The following is a 22982-nucleotide window of genomic DNA, read 5'->3' as shown; positions in this document are numbered from 1 at the left end:
GATGACATCTCGGAAGGTAGCCTTCTCAAGACTGGATCAGTTTTTCAGTGTGGAAGTCTGGCTGTTCTAGATCCTAACCATTCATTTTCATTCAAAACTAACCACAGAAGCACATGTTCGATGGTCCTTGTGTGTTAGATCCCCAGAGGCGCAGCAGTGGTTGAAAGCTCCCTTACCGCTAATCTGTCCTTTGCAGTTAGGCACCAGGAAACCAAAGTGTGAGTTAGCAACACTGACACTGAGTCTGAATCCCACTGAGGCTCTGGTGAGCATCAGGAAACAGTGAACCCCGGGCAGACTTACCAGGAGTAATGGAAACTCTGGTTCCCTTGCCAAATTGCAGCTGGGAGGCAACACCTCCATACCACTCCCAATGTCTCCATTACAGAAAGCCTTAGGTTTCCCCTCCTTTGAGGGGTAGGGTGACCCCTCTCACAGCCCACTGAGCAAGCAGTGGGAGGTCTAGGCCATGAGCTGTCCATGGAAAGAGCTGGCCCCTCTCACCTTCATCCTGGTCTGCATTTCTGAATTGGATTTCCAGGTTCCCGGGGGCTGGGCCTGGCCCTAATTATCTGTATTCTCTTGAAGGCTCTCGTATTCCTTTTCTCCATTGTCTGTGAAGACGTCTTTGCCTTTCTCTCCATCCAGCTGTATTATCAGATGTGTTTACTTGGGCCAGAGTACATGTGCCTTATTCATTCCCAAGATCATGCCTTCTTTCTTGGTGTTCCTTACGCCTGCAAGTCCCCTCTTCTCCTTTCTTTGCCCATACAGATCTTAGCTATCCTTCAGGCGCCATGAATCCTTTCTACTGCATAAAACCTTCTCCATCTAGGCCACCTTTTCAGCCAGGACCCCATTGCTCTGAATCTCTTTGTGCCTGTTGATATCATCAATTGGTTGGTACTCAAATGGTTTTCAGGTTGCTAACTTTACAATTGTTTGGTCCCTTTGGCTAGTTTTTATACTGTTTTGGGGACTGGTCTGGCATCTATCTTAGATAGTTTCATACTTAGTTTAATATTTTATAGAGTGATGGCCACAAAGAAGGCATTTAAAATTATCCACTGAATGATTAAAGTCAAATTTTAATGTGTTTGACCTAGAGAAATGCAGATCTTCAAGACTGACGGTGTTGCTTTTCCCCTTCCCAGAGGCCTCTGTAAGCAACTAGTGGTAACACTCAGTTAGACTCCTCGTAGTAATACTGATATCTCCGGAAAAAAAGATTAGTGACATTGGCCTATGGGGTGGCAAATGGTGCCACCCGGGAGGACTCACCAGATATTATGGATACTTGGGTTCCTTTCCCAAATGTGAGTTTACCAGCCGTTCCTCTGGTATTCACACAGCAGGTGACCCCATTACAGAAACTCGCTGGACCTACCTCCTACTTCGATGGGAGAAGCACTGATGTCTCACAGGAGACCGGAGGATCACACACTTTAGAGGTAGACCTTCCGCTCTTTTGTGTTGAGACTTTTTCTCTTAATCCTTTCCCTCCTGCCCCATCCTGCTGTAGTGCCCTGGGTTGGAGGTTGTGATTTCCGAACACCAAGAATTCAGTAGAGCAAAACCCCCCTGCTCAGAGCAGCAGTATCTTGGATCCCCTCGTGAAAGATCCAGGACTGTTTGCTCTTCACCTGCCTCATGATTCTTTAAGTTCCAGCCCAAGGATGTTTCCTGACACTGAGGGCAGGATGAGCAGATTTTCTGAGATGGGTGGAAATAACTATTTGGGATCCTGCAGAAGAAAACACCTGGCATCAACTCGGCATCTTGGACAAAGAAGAATTAGTTGTCAGTGCCCACCCTTGCCCCGCTCTCCTTACTTGGCTGGACACTCAGTCTGGTCCCTGCTCCAAAGATTAACTTGTTACCACTGTCGAATCCCCACTGAGGGGAAGGTCTTTGCAATAACCTTCCTGATGTTAACCTGCTGGAACCCACCAGGCTGAGAGCACCATCCTAAAAGGCAACCTGGGTCTTTGTTTCTTAGGTTTTTCTACTTCCCAAGGTTCCCTTTTCCCTTTATAATAATGAAGCTTTAGTATAACAAAGCCTTGATGATGATGATGATAATAATAGTCATTATTTAGGAGAGCTTCCATTTATTACTTGCTATATGCCAAGCCGTGTCTTGTATTATTATGATGTGATTATTGTCGTTTTGCTGTTGAGAAAGTGGAGACTTCATTAGCTGGAGAGGGTAAAGCCAGACTTTCTCCCAGATCTGCCAGCCTCCCAAGCTGTGCTCTGAACCCCACACCCTCCTGCCTTCATGCCTTGTTATTTCACATGGCATATTTTCCATTCAGATAGGGTCTGGGTCACTTTTATCCTGGGAGTGGTTCAAAACTCTACTAAAGTCCAGAGAAGAAGATTCTGTAAGCAGGTCTCCCCACACCACGCTCATTAGCCCATCCAGGGATTTAGTTACCTGCTGCAGTAAAAGAGTTTGTACTCATTTCTTTCCCCTAAGGGTACTTAGCTAATTTCCTGAATGTTTGGATTATTTTGTGCTGATATTATTGGCTTCGGCTGAAAGCACTGAATATTTGCAACTCTTTTTACGTTTCTGTAAATTATTCTGCTCTGATTTTCACTTGCCCAATTGGCTCTTGGTGCTTCTGTCTTTAATATGAGAAATGGGGACATTTTAAGTTACTGGAAGAGTTTGTAGATGTGGAAACGAGTGTTTCACATATTCCCGAGTTTGCCATAAATCACTGCCGGTTTTCTCACAGACAAGTTGTTGGTTACTTTGCCCTGGTCATTTGCACAGTCATACTCACATGGGCGTACAGCCAGCCTGGTCCCGGCTCCAAAGATCAGCTTACTGTAGCTACCAGACAGCACACCCTAGGAGGATGCTTTACAAGAACTCTAACCCCCGCAGGGTCAGTTTCACTGGGGCGGCAATGTCTCCTGTCCCTGTTTTACAGGCTCCTCCAAAATCACCCTTTCTCTGACACAAGAGAGAAGTCTGGCCCACTGAGTCCTAATCCCTCTGCTTTCTGTATAATAATCACCTCACAGACCTTTCCCTTATAGCTGGCCTTGAGCTGGTCAGGCCTTCCTGGATGATGAGTGCCCATTCTGTCACTGAAAGTGAAGGAGGAAAATTGGAAGAATCTGGAGAAGAGCCAGGGATTAACTGGAAATCAATCTTGAGGGAAAATTCACAGCACTGGCAATAGATGGAAAACTTGGGGTAGGGCTTAATCACGGGAGGCCTGTGGAAGCTCTCCTTTTAGAAGGGGGTTATACAGTGTTTATAGAAGCACTGTTTACAATAGCCAAGACATGGAAGCAACCTAATGTCCATCGACAGATGACTAGATAAAGAAGTTGTGGGGTGTGTGTGTATGTGTATATACATACACATATACACATAATGGAATACTACTCAGCCATAAAAAAGAATAAAATAATGCCATTTGCAGTAACATGGATGGACCTGGAGATTGTCATACTAGGTGAAGTAAGCCAGAAAGGAAAGAAAAATACTGTATGATATCACTTATATGTGGAATCTAAAAAAAAAAAAGGACACAAATGGACTTATTAACAAAACAGAGACAGACTCACAGACATAGAAAACAAGCTTATGGTTACTAGGGTAGAAATGGGGTGGAGAGGGATAAATTGGGAGTTTGGAATTTGTAGATACTAACTACAATACATAAAATAGATAAACAACAGGATCCCACTGTACAGCACAGGGAACTATATTCAATACCTTGTAATAGCCTATAATGAAAATGACTATGAAAAGAAATATGTGTATATATATATATAAAGAATCACTATGCTATACACCAAAAATTAACATTATAAATAGACTATACTTCAATTAAAAAAAAAGAGGAAAAAGAAGGGGTTATAGTACTCCTTGACAGCAGGGAGAGAGAGAGAGAGACTAATATTGCCATAGACATATTCACATAAAATGCACAAGGAGGGCTGCTTAACTATGAAGGTTGTGAGACTCAGGAGTGAGTTGCCAATGAGGCCTGAGAATCTACTTCTCTAGAGATTTCTAAGATTAGAGTTGACAGTCTTATGGGGAAAAAAAATCTCCAAAATTTGAGAGTGGTTTAGACAAGTCCTTTCAGTGAAAATTTCACAGAACTCTAGTACTAAATTTGTCTGCAAAAAAAGATTCTAAGCTCAAAAAAGTTCGGAAAATGCCGTATATTGCATTTCAGTCTTGAAGACTGACAATGAATATTAGCATTTTAAAGGCTCTGAGAAATCTTGCAGTGAGGAAATCCAGAGCTTCTCAAACTTACTTGATCCAAGAATCTTTTTTTGTTTTCCTTAAAACACTCATTAATGTTTGTGGAGCTTAATATATATTCCTGTATATTTAATATACAAGTTTAGATATATATTCCTTGGAAGTCTCTTCTCTAGTTCAAAGAATTTAAAATTCCATCCTATATATGTATATAGAGTAGACAAACAACAAAGTCCTATGTTATTGGACAGGGAACTTGCAATAACCTACAATGAAAAATAATATAAAAAAGAATATGCTTATATATGTGTGACTGAATCACTATGCTGTACACCAGAAACTAACACCACATTGTAAATCAACTATACTTCAATAAAATACGAGAACAACAACAAAAAAAATCCCCAAGCAAACAAACAAAATTCCATCCTGAATTCCAGTCCAATTTCTTAAGTTTTCCATGTTCTGAATCGGTTTGTTCTCCTACCAACTCCTACCCACACAATTAAGGGCCTCCGTGATGCTGATTATTTTCTTCTAATCATTGTGAAACAGCTTCATTCCACTCGGGCAATTGCCGAACACTAGTCAGACACGTAGCAAATTCTGCTGTGTCAGGAATGGCTCGAGGGCATCAGGCTGGACCCACATCGCCCCGACACCTTGCAGGGTTTACCTACTAGGAACAATGGCAACTTTAAAGCCTTTCCCAGATGTGAATGTATTGGTCTTCCTTCCACACATCTATACACCTTGGAGCTGTATACTTCGAAGAACATTCTGGTCCTAATAGAGAAACGTTTCCTGAGAACAGATGGGGCAAAGTTACCTGGGTGGTCCCTCAAGTGGAGACAGACTTCGTGGATTTATCATTGGGCCTCTTTCCTTTTTGCTGCTGAAGCCCATTGGTGCTGCTTCCCTATCATGTGTATTGTAGTTCTTACGTCTCTGAACTCTGGTTCTTGAGAAGTATGGTGGGTTTCAGGCTTTCTAAATGCAGCCTGAACAACCCATGGCAGGGAAGAGGCTTTGGTGAGGCCTCAAATGAACAGATAAATATGGCGGAAGTTTTCCTTGGAGAGATGGACTCCCCCCCACCCCCTTGCACGTTTGGATGAATTCTGTAATCTCCCTATTTTGAACTCTTAACAACTGTCTGTTGGAGAAGACTTGCTACTGTCTAAACCAATATGTTCCCAACATTTACTACCCCTCCAATGAAGCCTTCCCTGACTCTCCTAGCTAGAGGCATTTTTTTCAAGGATCATTTGTTCGGTAACACCTATGCACCAGGCATTGTGCTGGGGTGTGGAGGTGTAAGGATGGAGGAGAGAGGGTCCTGGCCTCCCAGAGCTTATGGTGCAGTGCAAGATGCACGTAAGACCAGGCAACTAGGATAGGAGGCCGGGATACCTTCCCCTTTGTGACCATGCAGCTGGTGTGTATTTTCACCACAACATGGTGACTCCAGGTGTAATTGTAGGTTTATATGAATGTTTACCCACCGAGAAATCCTGGATGGCAGGGACCCTGCACCTTCCTTCCTTACATCTGGAATAGTTCTTAGAATATAACAGTTACCTAGTGAATATTTGTTGAATGAAAGCCTTCTAAATATTTTAATTCATTTTTAATGCAGTCCTGCTCTCTATCTTCTTTTGTTAGGACTATTTCATTTATCTTTTAAATTCTGTGTGTTTCCACTTTCTAAACTTAGTATTGTTTTTATTGCATTATCTAGGCTCTAAGTTCTTCTCCTAATTAAATATGGAGATTTTTGAGAGTGTATCTGATGCCCAGGGTCTTTGAGAAGTTTAATTTATCACTTTTCATGATAACTAGATGGTAACAAAAACACATTTTTTGGCAGAATCAGTCATGATTTCTTTTCTGATAAAGATCTTTTATCTCAAAGGAATCCAGAAACAGCAAAAGAGTCTATCTCTGTAATGATGAAAAGGCCAGGCCCCACTGGCAATTACTACCTTTAGATAATAAACCACTGTTGAGCTAGTGGCTGGGAATTCGAATTTCAAAACATTCAAGCCTCATGAAGAAACATGAGAAATTAGTTCAGGAAGTGCAGACTCATCAGCTAAGAAGGCAGAGTAGGGACTTTCTGTGTCTTTGGCTGGAGGCTGAGGTTCAAGCACTTACTTGGATGCACTTGGAGTCTGGTTCCTCTCCCAAAAGTGAGTGTTCTGCTGCCTGTGTTCGCACCCTGGTACAACGCAATACAAATACCTGCCCCCTGCGAGCCCGGGGTGGCTGCCCATCTCGCTGTCCCCTCCTCCCCACAACCATGTACAGCCTTCACTCATGAGAGCAGAGCTTTAGAACAGCCTGTTCCATGGTTTTGATGACAAATTTCTCCCTGCGTCACTTTATACCCAATAATCAGTCCCCCTTGGTTTCTACTTGCCTCCCTGCCATCCCTGCCTCCTGCCGACCCAATTCAATGACTCATCTCTTCAGAAACACCGAGTCCTGGACCAAGGCTGCCACGGTCACCATGGCAGGAAGGCTCAGGATGGGCAAACCAAGGACCAAACAGGTAGCCGTGGAAGTCTGGGGTCTTTCTTCATGGAGCAAGGATGGTGGTAGCAGTGTGGTGGCAGGATTAACAATAAGACCCTGGAGTCAAATGGATTAGTGTTAAATTCTAGCCCTTTCATTCCTAGCAGTGTGATCTTGGGCAAGTTACTTGCCCCAAGCCTCTGTTTCCTCATCTGTAAAATGGGCATACTATCAACTCCTTAGTATTAGGATGGATGTGAGCATTGAGTGAGAAATTCTATGAAGGACAGAGTGTATCACTGGCACATGTCAGGCATTCGGTACATAGCAGCTAATAATACAATGATTCCTAGCAATGCTTTACTCTGCAGGGAGGAATAAGCCTTCTTGCAGCTTCTTGCAGCCAGAGGAGATCCGTTTCTGCTGCACAGCCCTCTCCAGCACCCCAGGGTGCCTCAGCGTTGTGGCTTGGGGATGCTCATGTGTAGGGCAGATGTCTCATGCACCCAAGGGGACATGGTGAGAGAGATTCACAACCAGGGGGCTGAGGGGCAGGGTGGACCCTTGGCTGCCAAGAAGACAGTTCTGCTTCAGAGCCCCAACCAAGAGTGAAGTCTCTTTTCTCAGACCTCAGGGGTTTGTCCTCTGCAAGCACCGTGCACGCAAAACACTTATACAGCAGAGCCGCAGTCATTTCATTAGAGCTGACATAATGATAAGTTACTCCCAGACCACAGAGGACTCTTTAACGACGGAGCAGACCGATCACAGACTCTCTCATTATTGCAATATCCTTCCATAATATATTCTCTTGTCTACAAAATGTCCCTTGACCATCTCTATAATACTCACATGGATGAACAACAAGCCTGGTCCCTCTTCCAAATGTAAGTCCATAGTTTCCTCCTGATACACACAGCAGGGAAGGCCTTTGCCAAAACCCATCTCACGTGACCTCACTCTACCTATTGCCTCAGTAGTGTTGGGGCCACTGTCCAGGGGAACACTGGCGATGCCCCCAGCGTTGCAGGAATCTCCCACAGCTGTCCTGGAGCCCCTGGGCCTTGATGCACACCGGCAGTGATGGGAGCCAGGGGCTGTGGACTGGAGAGCTCCCTACCTCCTTTACCCAGGAGAAAACACACACTCCCTCAGAGAAGCAGGGCAGCAACTCCCCAGCAGGAGCCACCACCCTGCTTGCCTGGGGCAACCGCAGGGTCTGACTCTGTTGGTCTTTTGTCAGATACAAGGGCTCCCAGGATGGAGGGCAAAGAGATTTTATATTATATTTTCAGTGGAGATGCTGAGAGAAAGGGAGGCTGGAAGGAAAAAGGGGCACACAAAGGTTTGGGACAGTGACCTTCTAAGAACGTTAGGTGTGGCATTGATGGAGGACACATCCTCCCCACTCCCATGGTCCAGCACCCGGGTAGGAACAGCACTGGGTGGGTGAGGGGGTCATATACACAGGAGGATCCCGCCTTACTTACTTGGTGTGACCACTACTTGGGTCCCCTTCCCAAAAGTGAATCTGTTCTCATAATCCCACTCCAGGTCAGTGCATTACAAAAAGGTCCTGGCTTTGCCCACCCTCTCATGGAGGACACACACGCTTCCCAGTCGCTCTAAAAGCTGGGAACCTGGAGAGGCTGGTCCTAACTTTTTCCCTGTAATGGGGGCTGGGGTGACTTGAAGGGGCTTCCCTGATGGTTGTAGCAGCTTCCGCCCGATGCTACCCATCGTCTCCATTTTCCCATCACAGCCATCAACAAACAGCCTCTGGCTATTTCTCTTCTGGGAAAAACAGAACCTTTACAAAACTTTGCGAAAAACTGCCTCCGACATAGGCCCGGCGGGTGTGCCTAATTCTAAAGATACCAGGCAGCACCGGGCATTTTCCCACCTCAGCTGCCAGGCCTGAGATGAAGGCACCATTTTCTCGGGGTCGCATGCAAAGAGGCATTTTTCGCTTTGCCAGAAAGAGAAGGAGCAAGAGCATTTCCAGCAAGCTGTGCTGGGGCACACGCTAAAAACACGCCTCGGCGTGACTCAGTCACCGCATCCCCTCGGGGGCTGAACGAGAGTCCTGGGTGACTCACGCCTGACTCATTCCTGTTTCTATTGTTTTCTGTTCTCTTCTCAGTCAAGGCTGCTTTCTGTCAAGGGGCCTTTTTATCAAGAAAGTCTAATATCTCAGCAGATAACAGTCTTAATTTTTTCCCCCCAGAAACACAAGGGCAGGATCCTGCTTGCTCTCTGCCAGGGAATGTGGACCATCCATTGTCACCGCTGTCCTGCCTCCAGCCAGTAGCATCCCAGGTCCTGTGCACGACCACACACAGCACCCTTCTTGGCACACTCACGTATCAGTTGTTATTAGACTTTTAATAGATGGGTGTTTTGTTTCTCTGATAAGACTGAAAGTTCCTGAGAGCAAGAACCACATCTTAACACTTCTTCTCTTTGTTTGTTCATTTCTTTCTAAACCATCTATGGCCCCTGGCTTGTTGATGACACAAAATAATCACTTACTGAGTTGAGCTGACTTTTACTGTGCATAATTATTGTGGTGAGGAGGCCAGTTTTGGGGGAGGTTAAAAGTTAAGCATACTTCGGGGGAATGTGAGCTGCAAAATTTAAGTGCTTCGGCAGGGAAAAACCAAGGAAGCATCTCTCAGAGAGAGAATCAGGAGGAGGAGTAAAACCCAACACATTGTGAGGTTCATACTGACCCTCAGCAGAGAGGGAGCAAATGAATGAACAAGTAAAGTACTTGACTCCAAAGGAAACTCAAGCATTTTTCTCCTGATATGTTGACATTGATCCCCTTAAAGGGCAAAAAGAATAATTTAGCAGGAAAAAAATATTCCAAGTTAGTAACATTGATAAGATCAATAATAACAAACTAGTAGTGGTAAAAATAACGATCGTCATCATATTCTTTTATAGACCTGTATAAATACAAACCCAATATTGGAAGTGGGGTCACACATTTCTGGAGATCTGACTTACTTGGGCTGATCAAAAGTTGGGTGCCAGTTCCAAATGTGAGCTTCTGGTAGTCTGTGTTTACACTCTGATGTACCTCTGTACAAAATGGTACCCTGTAGCTGGGCCAGCTCTACACAACATGGAACCTTATAGCTGGGCCATAGTCTGGGATTCCCAAGTCACACATGAGTTAGTTACTAAGCGTGTCCCCGTGTCTGTGTGCATGCACCAACGTGGGAAGAGGCATATCATTTTTACTATTAAATGGTAATTTCTAAGACTATTGGAAGATGACAATAAATAATCAGAACCCAATAGGAGATCCTGCTTTGTATACGGAGGATTTAAAAAAAAATGTCATGAATATTCAGGTAGAAAAAGTTATTCTATATATTACATGAATATATAATTACAGAGTTTCAGTTCTAGACAGGATCTAAGGTAGTTATATCCATCCACACTTACTAAGTATTCACTATGTTTCTTGCATGAATGAGGCTCATGGATACGAATAATGCAACACTCTCATCGCCAACCTATCTTGTTATTTAAATAGCAGACAAAACCCTTGGGGAAAAATCAGTGAAAACAGATATCCTTCAACTATAGTACAAATCAGGTTATTTCATGGAACTTACTTGCTTCAACAAATAGTCTTGTTCCCATCCCAAAGACAAATTTGAAGCCTCCAGTACTGCCCACAATGATGTGTGCTGTGACAAAATGGGCCATTTCCTTTTCCCGGCATTTTTATACCACAGCTGGGCACAGGCACCTGGAGCCCATGGGAAGGAGCACTTTTGTATATTCCCCCAGTAGAACCCATTTGTTTTTTTTTTCCTGTTCATCAACAATCTCGTACCTCCTACCTCCTGGAAGGGTTAGTTTGGAATATGGCCCAGGGACCAGGATCCCCAGGCTTTAGTCCTGGCTCTAGTTCTCACTGAATTTATGCAATTAGATAATTCAACAAACCTTTCTGGGTCTTAATTTCCTTACTGGAAAAAAAAAAGATGTCTGAATCTCCCTTTTAGAGCTAAAGTTCTATGATCCAGCAATGTCCAAAGCGCCCCCAACACTGCACATTTCTATAACTCGCAGATGAGTCAGGCATGTGTTGGTCATTACCCTGGAGACTGGTCTGCCTGGGGAAAATACAAGGAATAGTGAGGGAAAGCGCTGGTCAGAACTAGGGAGTGGCCACTGCCAGCTCTTTCTCTCCTCTCTCCACTGGGGTGAATGCTCCCAGCAGCCCTTGTTCTACTTGTTTCCTCATTGAAAAGGGAAGGGAATCCTTTAGATTTGGGGCATTCAAGTCAAGATTTTCCAGTGCTCCATCTCTAAGTCAAGACAGTATCTAAGAATGGAAAAGATGAATTCCATGTATTTCTTTACTCACTCTGTCTGGCATCCTGTCTCATTTCTAAGTAAGCGCTGGCACAGTTCTGTGACATTATGTAGTAGAAAGAGCAAGGCTTTGAGATCAGGCAGGCAGATCCTGGCTTGAATCTAGATCCTTCCAGTCACTAACCCTGGGATCTTGGGTAATTACTTCTCTGAGCCTCAGTTTCCTCTTCTGTAAAATAGGGCTACTGCTCCTTGCACCATAGAGTTGTTTGAAGATAAACAATACCATATGTCATGCACCTAGCATCGTATCCACACATCATAGGCACTGAGAAGGCAGTTATTATTTCTATGTTAAGTTAAATTATAGATTAACAAAGTTTTTTCTTTTTTTTAGTGTTATAGACTTTGTTTATGAAATAGCCATATGAGTCCATATCCTTGAGGTGTATAAACTCTGGGGTTGTACAGAAATAAGATCCCAAAACCACAGATTTTGAGGGCTTCCACCCTCTCACCTCACCCTGGAGGAGTCTGAGGCACACAGAGGGGCAATGACTTGCTCAGTGTCACGCAGCCGGTTGGAGGCTCAGTCAAACCTAGAACTCTAGGCTGAAACCAGAGGCCCTGGGCTCCTTTCTCTGCATTTCACTGACTCTTTGTGAATAATGTTTTAGTGCCAAGGGGTATAATTTCTGGAATGAACTGGGTATGGCTTATTGGGGGCATCGGTGAAGTGACCCTGAATATCCTCCCCTCAGCGAGTCTCAGAATCAATGGCAGTGGAAGTAGAAAGGGTCTAGTAGATCCTGGCCATGCAGCTTTCTGCTCTTATAAGTTTTGCCCTCTTTCGGGCTCCATTTAGCTTAATTTTAGTCCTAAAAACTCTGATACTGGACAGTTTCTGTCAGCCTCGCATCTTGGGAAATGCCCTAATGGTTTGCTGAATTCCACCCTAAAGAAAATATGCTCAGGGCTAGAGGGCTTAGCTCAGTGGTAGCGCGCATGCCTGGTGTGCACGAGGTCCTGGGTTCAATCCCCAGTGCCTCTGCTAAGGGGAAAAAAAAGAAAATACGCTTGTATATTCTTTGCGTATCTTCGCTAATTTATCTGGGTGTCACAATTCTTAATACTTCAGCACTAGGTTATGGTTAATTATAAATCAGATACAAATGACAAAAATGACATCTCCTTTTCTCCCATTCACCGTCACCAGAATACATCTGTAGTCACCATAGAAAGCACACTTACTCAGTTCCACTTTTAGCCGGGTGCCTTTCCCGAAGGTGAGCTTGTTTGCTCCTCCCGTGAGTCCCACAGTGCGTGATGCCTCACAGTAAACTCCCTTCTTGTCGCTTCACCCCTTTTCCCGACTTACCCTACTGAGTTAGAGAACACTTCAGATTCAGTATAACAATTTGACTTATTCATATGGGTAAGAAGCTCCCCCCTACCCCAAACGGAATAAATTGATAGGCTGCTGGTGCCAGGAGGCCAGAGAGGTCAGCCACTTCCCTGTTTATACATAAGAAAACTGGGCCCCGGAGGCCAGAGATCTGCTCCAAGTTACCCTGCTAGTTGGTAGCAGAGATCAAAACATGAGTCTGTTTGATTTTCAATCTCGTGTTTTTCCCACTTCACCACATTCTGAAGGTACTGTGTCCCTCACTACATTCTCTTCTTCCCTTCAGCCTGGAAACTTGACTTCTCTGGATGTTTGAATTCAATTAAACGAGCATTTATCAAGCACTTACTTCGTCAAAGGACCATATTAGACACTTCATGGTTTATAACAAGAGTCTCTGCTCTTAAGGATCTTTCAGTTTTAATAGGCAGATCCTCTCAGGATGAAAGATTTCTGTAGCTCTGTGTATCACGGATTGTCCAAGATTTCGCAGCTAAATAGGGGATGTGGAAGGTAATAGCCTGGGGAGAGACTACAGTCCAGTCTGGTCTTTAGACAGGAAGCCAGGCTGTTTCTGGAGAAGCCAGGTTTGTCCTCATTGTCCAGGGAGTTAGTCTCTATTCTGTTCTGACTTAGTGATTAATTCTACTGTTATTTTCAATTCCTCTGTCAGTTATTCTCATTAAAAAAAAAAAATCTTCCAGGGGAGGGTATAGCTCAAAGTGGTAGAGCACATGCTTAGCATGCACAAAGTCCTGGGTTTGATCTCTGATACCTCCTCTAAAAAAAAGTAAACAAATAAACATAATTACCTCCCTACCCCCACCAAAAAAAAAAAAAACCTAAAAAAAATTTTTTTTAAAAATCTTCCATGAAGGCTCAACCTTAAATTCCTGGGTCAACTGATAAGACAAGGATGATCTATCCATAAGGGTAAAAGCACAGTAAGTACCTGGAGAAGCCTTAAATCAGAGAGCAGGAAATCAGGGGTGGGACGGGGTTCGCATTTACCTGGAGAGACCAGAAGCACAGTCCCCTTTCCAAAGGTAAGTGTGTTGTATCCTGAGTTCACACTCTAGCAAACCCCCGTACAAAAAGGGCCTGCAGTGTTGGGCCTTTCAACCTCTGACTGCTTAGGGAAGGGAAAGAAGACCAGCATTTGTGGAGAACACGTCATATGCCGAGTGGGTTAACCATCTGTACGTATCACCTTGCCTTACGCAGGCCATACCTGTGCCAGGAACTTCGATACTATTATCCTCATTTCACAACTGAAGAACAGGTGACGCGGGGCTAAGCGGGTTGAACCAGCACTGCTGCACAAGTGCCCTGATGCATGAGACTTTTTAGCACAGGACAAATAAGTATTAGGAGGAGCTATGAGAGAAGCCTCGCCCTCCTTATTCCTGCGAGAGTGAGACTGTAGCTGTCCTGGGGCTCCTTCTCCCGCTAGAAACAGACATTAGGGCCCTAGAAACAGTCCTTCCCCCCAAACTCCAGCTCATCCTCCGTGACACAGTCCTCTCCTGAGACAGGAGAACATTTGCATCAATCTTCCTGTTATTCCTCTGATACTCTACTTACCAGGCCTGACCAGCAGTCTGGTCCCACTCCCGAAGGTCCATCTGTAGCCTCCATCACTCCCACAGTGTCTCACAGTCAGCCCAGAACCCCCGCAAGCCCGCACGTCCTCTCACACCCAGGGCTGATGCAGCCCTTTCCCCTACGGAGGGCGCTGCATCTTTTGTTTTTTGATTTATTTTTATTTTACTTTTACTTTTCTTGTTTGTTTGTTTTAGGGGAAGGCAATTAGGTTTGTTTGTTTGTTTGTTTATTTAATGGAGATAGTGGGGACTGAACCCAAGACCTCGAGCATGCTAAGCACCCTCTCTACCACTGAGCTATACCCTCCCTGTCGGGGACTACATCTTACTTCTCTTTACATTCCACATAACACACGGGCCATTTGACCCAAATATGGGCCTTTTTTGTGCAACATGTAAAATGAAGCCTCTGTCTGCCCACAGCTCTGAGTCTACCATCATCAAACCCGTGCTTTTCAACTCTGTTTCCAACAGAGGTGCCCAGTCCTTCTTTAGTCTCCATTATACTTACAAATTTTTAGATTCCTGCCATAGCATCTTACCTAATTTTAACTTCAGTCAATTTGAAATTTCATAGAATAGCATGAAGATCATTATACATGACAGCTTCCTGCTCCTACAGTCAAATTACCCCACAGAGGCTTAGCGGCTCAGTGGTAGCCTGGTTACTCACTCAGGTCCTGTGCTGCCCCCAAAGCCAGGTACCCCTCTGATGAAAGGGCACCCACTCTGCTTCTGGTTAAAAAAAAACACCAATTGCCTTCTCTTTAGTTCTTATCCTTAGCAAATTTACTGTTTTCCATTGGCCTCATAGGTAATGTCTTAGCTTTCTTTTCTATTAAGAAAGAACTCAACTTGGATGCAACAACAGTATCAGAATGTTAAGAGATGGATGAGGGATCCTTCTATAATATCTTTACTTAAATCTTCTGAAAATGGCCAGAAAAGGCCTCTTACATCCCCTTATGTGCTCCAAACATGACTATCTGAGAGGAGACAACACAAGTAAGGAGGAATGCTGAGGGATTTAGACTTACTTGGGGTGACCCGAAGTGTTGTTCCAGTTCCAAAGGTAACCTTTTGGCTACCCCCAAAATTCACACCACAACGCAGGCCTTTACAGAATGGCTTCCCCTCTTCTGCCATTTTCATGTGGTTGACGTTTAAGTGGCTGTACTTCAGTGCAAGAGAGAGTGGTTTTTACCAACGTCTATGGCTATGGAGCCACACGAAAATAGCCTTTTTACTAAGAACCTACGTATTTTCTTCCTGTTAAAAGAATTATGCTAGCTGTCCTAGCCTTCTCTTTTTGTTCTGAAGACAAATAATAATCATATTTTACATGTGTATAACATTCACTAGTTTATGCAACACTTTCATATCCATTAGCTTATTTTATCGTTAAACATTTTTTGAGGCAAGATTAAATATTTTCATTTTACAGGTGAAGAAATTGCGGCCCAGGTGCACTGGTCAAGCCAGGTTGAGAAGGACAGGAAGTGTTCAGCCAAACCTTCTGCCTTTTTCTTTATGATCAGCTCTCTGGGCTGTTTCAGTCTGTTATTTTTGGTTCATCGACATGTCGATTTTTCCTCCACAGTTAGATCTTTCTATCCTCTGTGCCATTACTTTAACATTTCTTTCCACATCAGAATGCACTTAAGTCTGCACAAACCATTAATTTCTTGACACGTGGGCCCTACAAACACTGCAGTAAGTTCAATGGGCCTCAGTAGCCACATTAAGCCTCCTATTTTAGTGACATACTGTCTACTTGCTGGGTTTTACTGATAATCTTGTCCCTCTCCCAAAGATGAATGCGTTATAAATCACAGCACCGCGCTGCCTGACAACAATTCCTGAGCTACCTAGATAATAGATTAATGTGATTAGCATGTATCTGTCCTCCCTCCTGGGAATTCTGGCTGGGATTTCCCCCCTTTCTATTATTGAAATAAAGACTACGCCATGGAATTAAGCCTCTGAAAGCCTCTTTTCAGGGCACAATAGTATTGATGTTGGAGAAAGTCTGAGAAGAGTCTAAGTGATATTCTCGAGACGACTCTGACACATTTCCTTCAAAAAGATTTGCAGAATTTCGCCAAGTAATCTTATTTCACCAGCCAAAGGATATCGGCTCTGACTCCCATTTTCACTTAGGAATCAACACTGGTACACAAGCTCATTTTACGAGCACTTAGCAGATTTGCTCCTATCCCCGTAGGTAATCTTTTTTCCTCTTTTATTATTTTAAAATCTTTAAAAAGATTGTAAGCATGAGTGGAACAGGGGATATGCTTGGAGTATTAGAGATGGGGGATAGCATCCATTTTTTCCATTTTGTTTTAATGGCTTTCATCAATAAACCCCAATACTCCTTGAATGAAAGATTAAGGAGACATTTAGTCACCTGTGTGACTTAAGTCTGCAGGATAAGTACAGGCATCATGATCAATAATAACCAGGTACTTACTGGGACTCACTGATACGATGGTTCCTTTCCCAAAGGTCAGCGCATTTCCTCCCTGGTAGGCACAGTGAAATGAGGCCCTGCAAATACCTTGAGTACCTGCTCACTCCCTCTGCTGTGTATATAACTATAAACAGTGGACACTTATGGAGCTTTCGGTGTTTGGGCATGTAATAACAAAACTCTGTTATTTTGTGAGATGGAGGGTAGTGGTAGTTACTCACTCAGTAACTATTCTCTGAACATCTCCATGTGTAAGGCACTGTGCTGGGCACTGGGGATACAGCAGAAAGCCACTAGGACACTGTCTCTGTCCCCGTGGTGCTGCCAGTCTAAGGGGAGGCACACATAAACAAATACAGAGATGACATGAGTAAAATCGGGCTGGGTAATGGGATAGAGAGCCATGCTGGGTGGCTGGTTAGATTGGTTGGGCAGGAAAGGTCCCTCTGAGGACATCTGGAGTGAGATCCAAGCATGGAGGAATTAATTATCATCTCCATTTAAAGATAAGCAAATTGAGAGCCGGGCTCCAAGTCACCAGTATCCATGACGGACATGGATGCTTAGATCATGCCTTCTCCCTGTCGAAGTACTAGATCTAGTTCCACCATGTAAGTACCTGGTTAGGAAAGGTAGTTCTTCCAGAGTGACTCTGGAATGTCATCTGGGTACCAGCTGTTGAGGGCCAACCGGAAGAGAAGGTATTGGCATCTCAGAGTATTTCTCTGATGGGTTTTCTGATGGAGCTGGCCACTCAGAGAGGGAGACTTCTTCCATTCTGCTTCCCTATTAAGCTGGCAAACAGTGTAAACCATGACGTAGCAAGATGAGCTCTTTCAGTTAGGATGTTGAGGACGTGGGGATAGCTCGGCTCCCCACTAAATCTGAATAAACCAAGTCCACTTAAATTTACAAAAACCCTGTTACATGTCTCAATAACTAATTGAATTCAAATTTCATGGCAATACTTACTAAGATTCACCTGCACCATGGTCCCCCTTCCAAATACCAGCTTCTGGGCACTTGAAAACCCCACAGTGATCTATTTCACCACAAAAACCAGAGTGAGCCTCATTTTTCAAGCACAGGAATTCACCTAGCTTCTCTCACTTGGTTGAAACCCAGTTCAACACTAAGCACATATTTAGGTAAAGTCAAGAGAAGTCTTCCACTCACACATTCTTCGGAACGGTAGGAAACTTCTGAAACTGTTTGCTGCAAGCTCACAACCTCACACATTTCTCTCCCAACGTGCTCAGGTTTTTGATGACCTCCAGGGATGGTCTGAGTCACCGATTTCTCACGTCCTATTTTCTCATAACGAGAAAGGTTCACCTTATATCCAAATTCAACTCTTGCTCTAACAATGCCAAAGCCCATGAAGCCCTTGCTCACCCTCAGATTTACTCTGAAATGGAATTTTTCATAAAAATCTGACTTTAAAAAAATCATGAATCGTCTGACTGCCCATGCTTTTCAAAGAGATTTCACATATATTATCTCATTGGAGACTTATAAAAATCCTTCACGCTCAGCAGAGCTAGACTCCTAATCTCCATGTCAGAGACGAACAGAGGTTAAGAGAGCTGCCCATGGGCACGTGGTTGGTGAGCAGCTGAGCCAGATTCACACGGTCTTTTGGCTCTGGGTTGAACACCTTGATGACTTATTTGTACGTGTTCATGTATTGATCATATTGCTCTGGCCTTCAAATCTCTCTCCCTTCTTTACTCTCTTCCCTAATGAAAAAGACATACCGTCAACAACGAAAACAATATTCACTGCCCCCGCCCCACCCCGGCCAAAAAAACCTCTCCAAACCAACCTCCAGCTCAACTTTTTCAGAGCAATGTCTTTTTAATCCTCACACGCTTTCTGTGAGCCAGTAGATAAGAGTTATCAATATTTCAGTTGCATTAATTGGGAAAAATGAGGGCCAGAGGAGATAAATCAGGATGCTGGTTATAGAGGCTGCAGCCTGTGCAGACAGCAATATATTGAACCTTAGAACACGTGGGACCTGGCCCTGCTATTGTGACCACGTTCAAATCACTTAACAACTCTGAATAGAGAGAATCACTGCTTCCCATCTTCCCCAGCCTCATAGGACAATCGGATAAAAGATGTGAAGAAATAAGGAGGGTGCCTTAATTGTCTTCCTTTTCCTAAGTAGAAAAACCTTAGAAAATATCAAGGTGGTAGTATCATTTACCCCCACCGAATTTGTGCATTCCTGTGTGCCTACGCATCAGAAACAACACTAAACATTTTTCAGGCAAGTTTGAGACTGATTAATTTGGGCCCACACAGCACACTCAATTTAAGACTGATGACCAGGTGCCTGCTCCAGTGTTGGAAACAGAATTGTGGCCCAAGAGCTGGTACTCACTCGGCTTGACTGACACCCTGGTTCCTCCTCCAAAGGTTAGCTTGTTTCCTGCAGTGTTGGTCACACAATGATTTGAGGCCCAACAAAAACCACGGGGACCAAGGAAATGACACTCTGGAGATGCCTCACGAAGGCCGTTTCCTATGGCCGTGGTGGCAAAGTGGAGGGGTGGTGCTGTTTAGGGTAACCCTGTCCCCTAGCGCTGTGCCCACTTTGCAGAGCGGGAGTGCTTGTCAGTGGGCACCCACCTGGGTCTCACCCTTTCAAATATTTATTTACTTCTAAGCTTTGGCTATTTGGACCTGGATCTGTGAGTGAGATTGATAATAGCAAACAAGACCTCACTCGGGGGCCCTTTTGACCACTTTTAACCCACAAAGGCACCGGAGAACAGGAAGACTTTAAGCTCTGGGAACCTTCAGGGTCAGGCTGTTCATACAACCAGACTGGAAATGCTGGCGAACACAGCCATATGCAGGCAGGCACCCTGTCAGGGTCTCCATATTCAATTTAGTGCCCAGGGCAGACCCCACAGAGAGGAAGGTACTTTAGTCCTGGGTCCGCCTGGGCCATCTGAGCTGCTGCGCTTTCCTCGGTCCAGGTTTCAGACCCAGCCATTCTACAGCCCATTCCTTGGTGGGGAGGAGGCTTCTTGGGGAAAGTTTACAGAATACGATGGAGAGGTCATTCGTATTTAGAAAGGAGCTGACGGAGCCTCTGACAGGGAGAGGACCAAGAATCGCAGGGCTCCAGAAGAATAAAGCTTGTAACCTTGTCCCTCAGTCTGGCATGCCCAGTCTGGGTCGAGGGTCCATATCCTTCCCCCGGCGTTGGATGTGGACCAGAGCCGATGTTTCCAGATGCTCCCCACATGCTAGTGGAGCTGCCCTTCTGCTCTGCCTTGGGTGGGGATGAACACAGGCTCCTCTCAGATTCTCAGGTTCCTAAAAGGGACCCTACGTCATCTTGACCTTCCTTCCGCTCCCGCATCCTAGTCTACCTAGGAAGGATGGGGGTGGGGTGGGGGTCCTCCAGAAGCGGCCATACACATATTCCCTTAGTTTCAAGACAAAGGAAATTCATTCATCTCCCTTTTCAATTTTTTCATAGTAATGTTTTCCTGGAGTAGAAAAAACCCACTCACCAGGCCATACGGTTAACTGAGTTCCTCTTCCAAAGTACAGCTTCCCCAGACTTGAGCCTCTGTCAACACAGTGCTGGGCCCCTTTGCATGAACCTGGTGCTGATGTTCCCTGTCACTCTCTCCCCCGCCCTCGGGGACAGAGCTGAAAATTCATCTCCATCCTCTTCAAGTGGCTGTAAGTCTTTTTCTTGGGCCGCTGACAGTCTGAGCTGGACAGTCAGATCTCAGAGGCTGTCTCTCTCAGGGGACAAATGGTCTGTGCTAACAACAGTCTTCCCACCCGCAGAGGCCCCCTCCCATCAGAAAGCAATTACACGTCCTTTTGAGAGCATTTAAATGGAAAGGAACTTTGCTTCCCTGGTCCGATTTCCCAGCATAAAAGGCTGCTCACTTACTTGGATTGTCATTACTCGGATCCCTTTCCAAAGCTGAACTTGTGAAAATTCTGATAGACTAGATCTGCCCTCTGCAAATTCACCCCATCTCCCTCATTCAACCTCTGGTCCTCCCTCCAGGCATTCTTTTTTTCTCTTCTTTCTTTTATTTTTTTTCCCCTTCCTGATATGGCTCTTTATTTTCCCATTTACAGCTCTGGGAAATCATACCCCACCATCTTCTAGGTATAAAAATCCCAAATAGGCTTTAGCTCATGAATAATTCGATGGCATATTTCTTTGGCTATCAAAATAATAAAAAGAGAAGAAAGAGCTCCGAGTTCACCTTTTCATCCTCTAGGCTGGAGTCATGAGATCTTAGCACTTAGAGTTGAAAGGGAGCCCAGAGATGATTCAGTCTAACATCTAAAATGGCATAGAAATCCTTTCCACAGCATCGGATAGTTGGCTGGAAGGACCCAGCGTGAGGAAGAGTCTGACACTTCACAGAGCAGCCTTTCCACTGCAGGCTGGTTCTACTTGTTCAAAAAGATTCCAGAGGAGGCTGAGACACATCTCCTTTCATCCACTGGTTTTGATTTTGCCTTCTCTACCGACCCCTTCCCTCTCTAGATGACAGTTCTTCAAATATTAGAAAAGAGTTATTACCCCATCTTAATACAGCTCAGTGACATCCTCTCTTACTTTTTTCTTTTTAGGGACCTCAGATGATTTCAGATAGCTCGCTTGGTTTTTATCTGACCATGAAGCCCGTGCTCTCAGCGAGAGCATCTTTGCAAAAGCATGCCTGAGGAGGAGAGCCATCGGGGGTGGAGGAGGAGGCGAGAGATGCAAATGAGGTGGACAGGTTAGGGTCCTAATGCAAACTGGGAGAGCTTTTTGGAATTTAGTTACTGACCTTTGTGCTTCCCAGGCGGAAATGCATGCAATTGTACCCATCATTTTGTTTTAAACTGATTCTGACTTTTCCCTTATTACTTACTTGCTCTTACAGTTACCGTGGTTCCTGCTCCAAAGGTGAGCTTGTAGTCATTAGAGCCACAGTGCTACGTCTTCCTACACAAACGCCGTCAAGACTGCAGAGGAGGGAGTGGGCTGGGGGACAGGCGGGCCGCTGGAGGTCTAGCTCTGCCCCGCTGTGCTCGGAGCCCTTTGGTCACTATTTCAACCTCTTGCTCTGTTTTTTGCTTTCACTTAGTCTCCTCATCTGTGACAGTGGGGATGATAATATCTATCCTGGAGGATCATTAGGGAGAGTAAATGAATTAAAGTATGAGGCATTTACACAGTACTTTGCACATAGCAAGTGTTCAGTAAATGCTAGTTATTAGATTGTTATTAAGATGCTTTTCATCTTTAAAAATACATATAATTTTAATTTGTCACAGCTCCTTTCTGAAATCTTGGACATTCATATAGATCCTTTAAATGCTATCCAAAGGCTTTTGTTTTTTCTTGTCAATTAGTAAAAGCAGCAATAGTTGAAATCTGGGAATTTTCCTTATACGGGGTACCATCTTAAGTGTACGGTTGGCAGCTTCAGAATGTTTACTCAATCATAGGGTTTGTTTGCTACAATTTACACCTGTTTAAGAGACCCATGAACAAGGAATGGTAAGTTGTTATGAGTGGGGACCCAAGACACAAAATAAAAGAACTGAAAATAAATACAGACTGGTAAGAGGAATTTAGGATAATATATTGGTGGCTTTTTTTGCAGACAGTTGTCACTTACTTGGCTTTACACTGACTTTGGTCCCAGAGCCGAAGTACAGTCTGTTGGTGGTGTACACCGTGTTTACTAGCATTACAAAAAGCCTCCTGGGACTTCCCAAAAGGGAGATGTGATTTCCAGAGATGACTAAGCAAGTCAGGCCAAGACTAACTCAACCTCACCAGTCTTTTTTTTTTTTTTTTTCTATTTTCCTAGAAAATTCGAGAACCAAAGTGAGGAATGAGGCAAGAAGACACATTCATTATCAGGGACAGGTGAGCTGAGGGCATCTGATTTTCTTCAGTGGTTTTATCGATTTCTCTTCCTTAGTTTTCTGCTTGGGTTCGTTCATTCCTGTGCCTTCCCTGCTCCCTATGCACAATATTTGAAACAAGGACATTGCAAATGAATGCTCGTTACCTTTCTCTTTTCCTAATTATAAATGAACATTTTCTTCAGGTGGACTGGATTGTGAGGAAAATCCTTATTCTGCCTTGAGTTCCAGGGCTATCTGGGAGCTTCTCTCCCTGAGTTGGACCGGGGTCAGCGTCATGCTTGACAACCTGACCTGAGCTTCCTTTTAAGGACACCTTGAAACACACCAGCGAGCTACCTATATTCTGCACGTGTGATGGAGCAAGATCGCTGTGTCCTATCTGTCAAGGACCTACATTATATAACCAAATGTAATTTAACAGCCCCAGCCCAGCCCCCACCATGAAACTGTACATTTTGGCTCCCCCTAAACCCACTCTCTGTC

General features: G+C 44.4%; 2 protein-coding genes across 5 annotated transcripts in view; one reads left to right on the top strand and one right to left on the bottom strand.

The window, feature by feature from the left end:
• The window catches only part of LOC102526924 (T cell receptor alpha chain MC.7.G5-like), a 403550-nt gene that overhangs the window by 7502 nt on the left and 373066 nt on the right, over positions 1-22982 (bottom strand). The window lies entirely within an intron of this gene.
• The window catches only part of DAD1 (defender against cell death 1), a 69407-nt gene that overhangs the window by 32989 nt on the left and 13436 nt on the right, over positions 1-22982 (top strand). For all 4 annotated transcript variants that reach the window (XR_012073434.1, XR_012073433.1, XR_012073431.1 and 1 more), the window contains exon 3: positions 22439-22497. The gene's annotated coding sequence lies outside the window, so the exon portion shown is untranslated. The remainder of the gene's footprint in view (positions 1-22438; positions 22498-22982) is intronic.

Source organism: Vicugna pacos, chromosome 6 (assembly GCF_048564905.1).
Source record: "Vicugna pacos chromosome 6, VicPac4, whole genome shotgun sequence".
Classification (NCBI taxonomy): Eukaryota; Metazoa; Chordata; class Mammalia; order Artiodactyla; family Camelidae; genus Vicugna; species Vicugna pacos.
The sequence above is the reverse complement of the archived record's forward strand: the minus strand, read 5'-3'. Positions and strand labels throughout refer to the sequence as shown.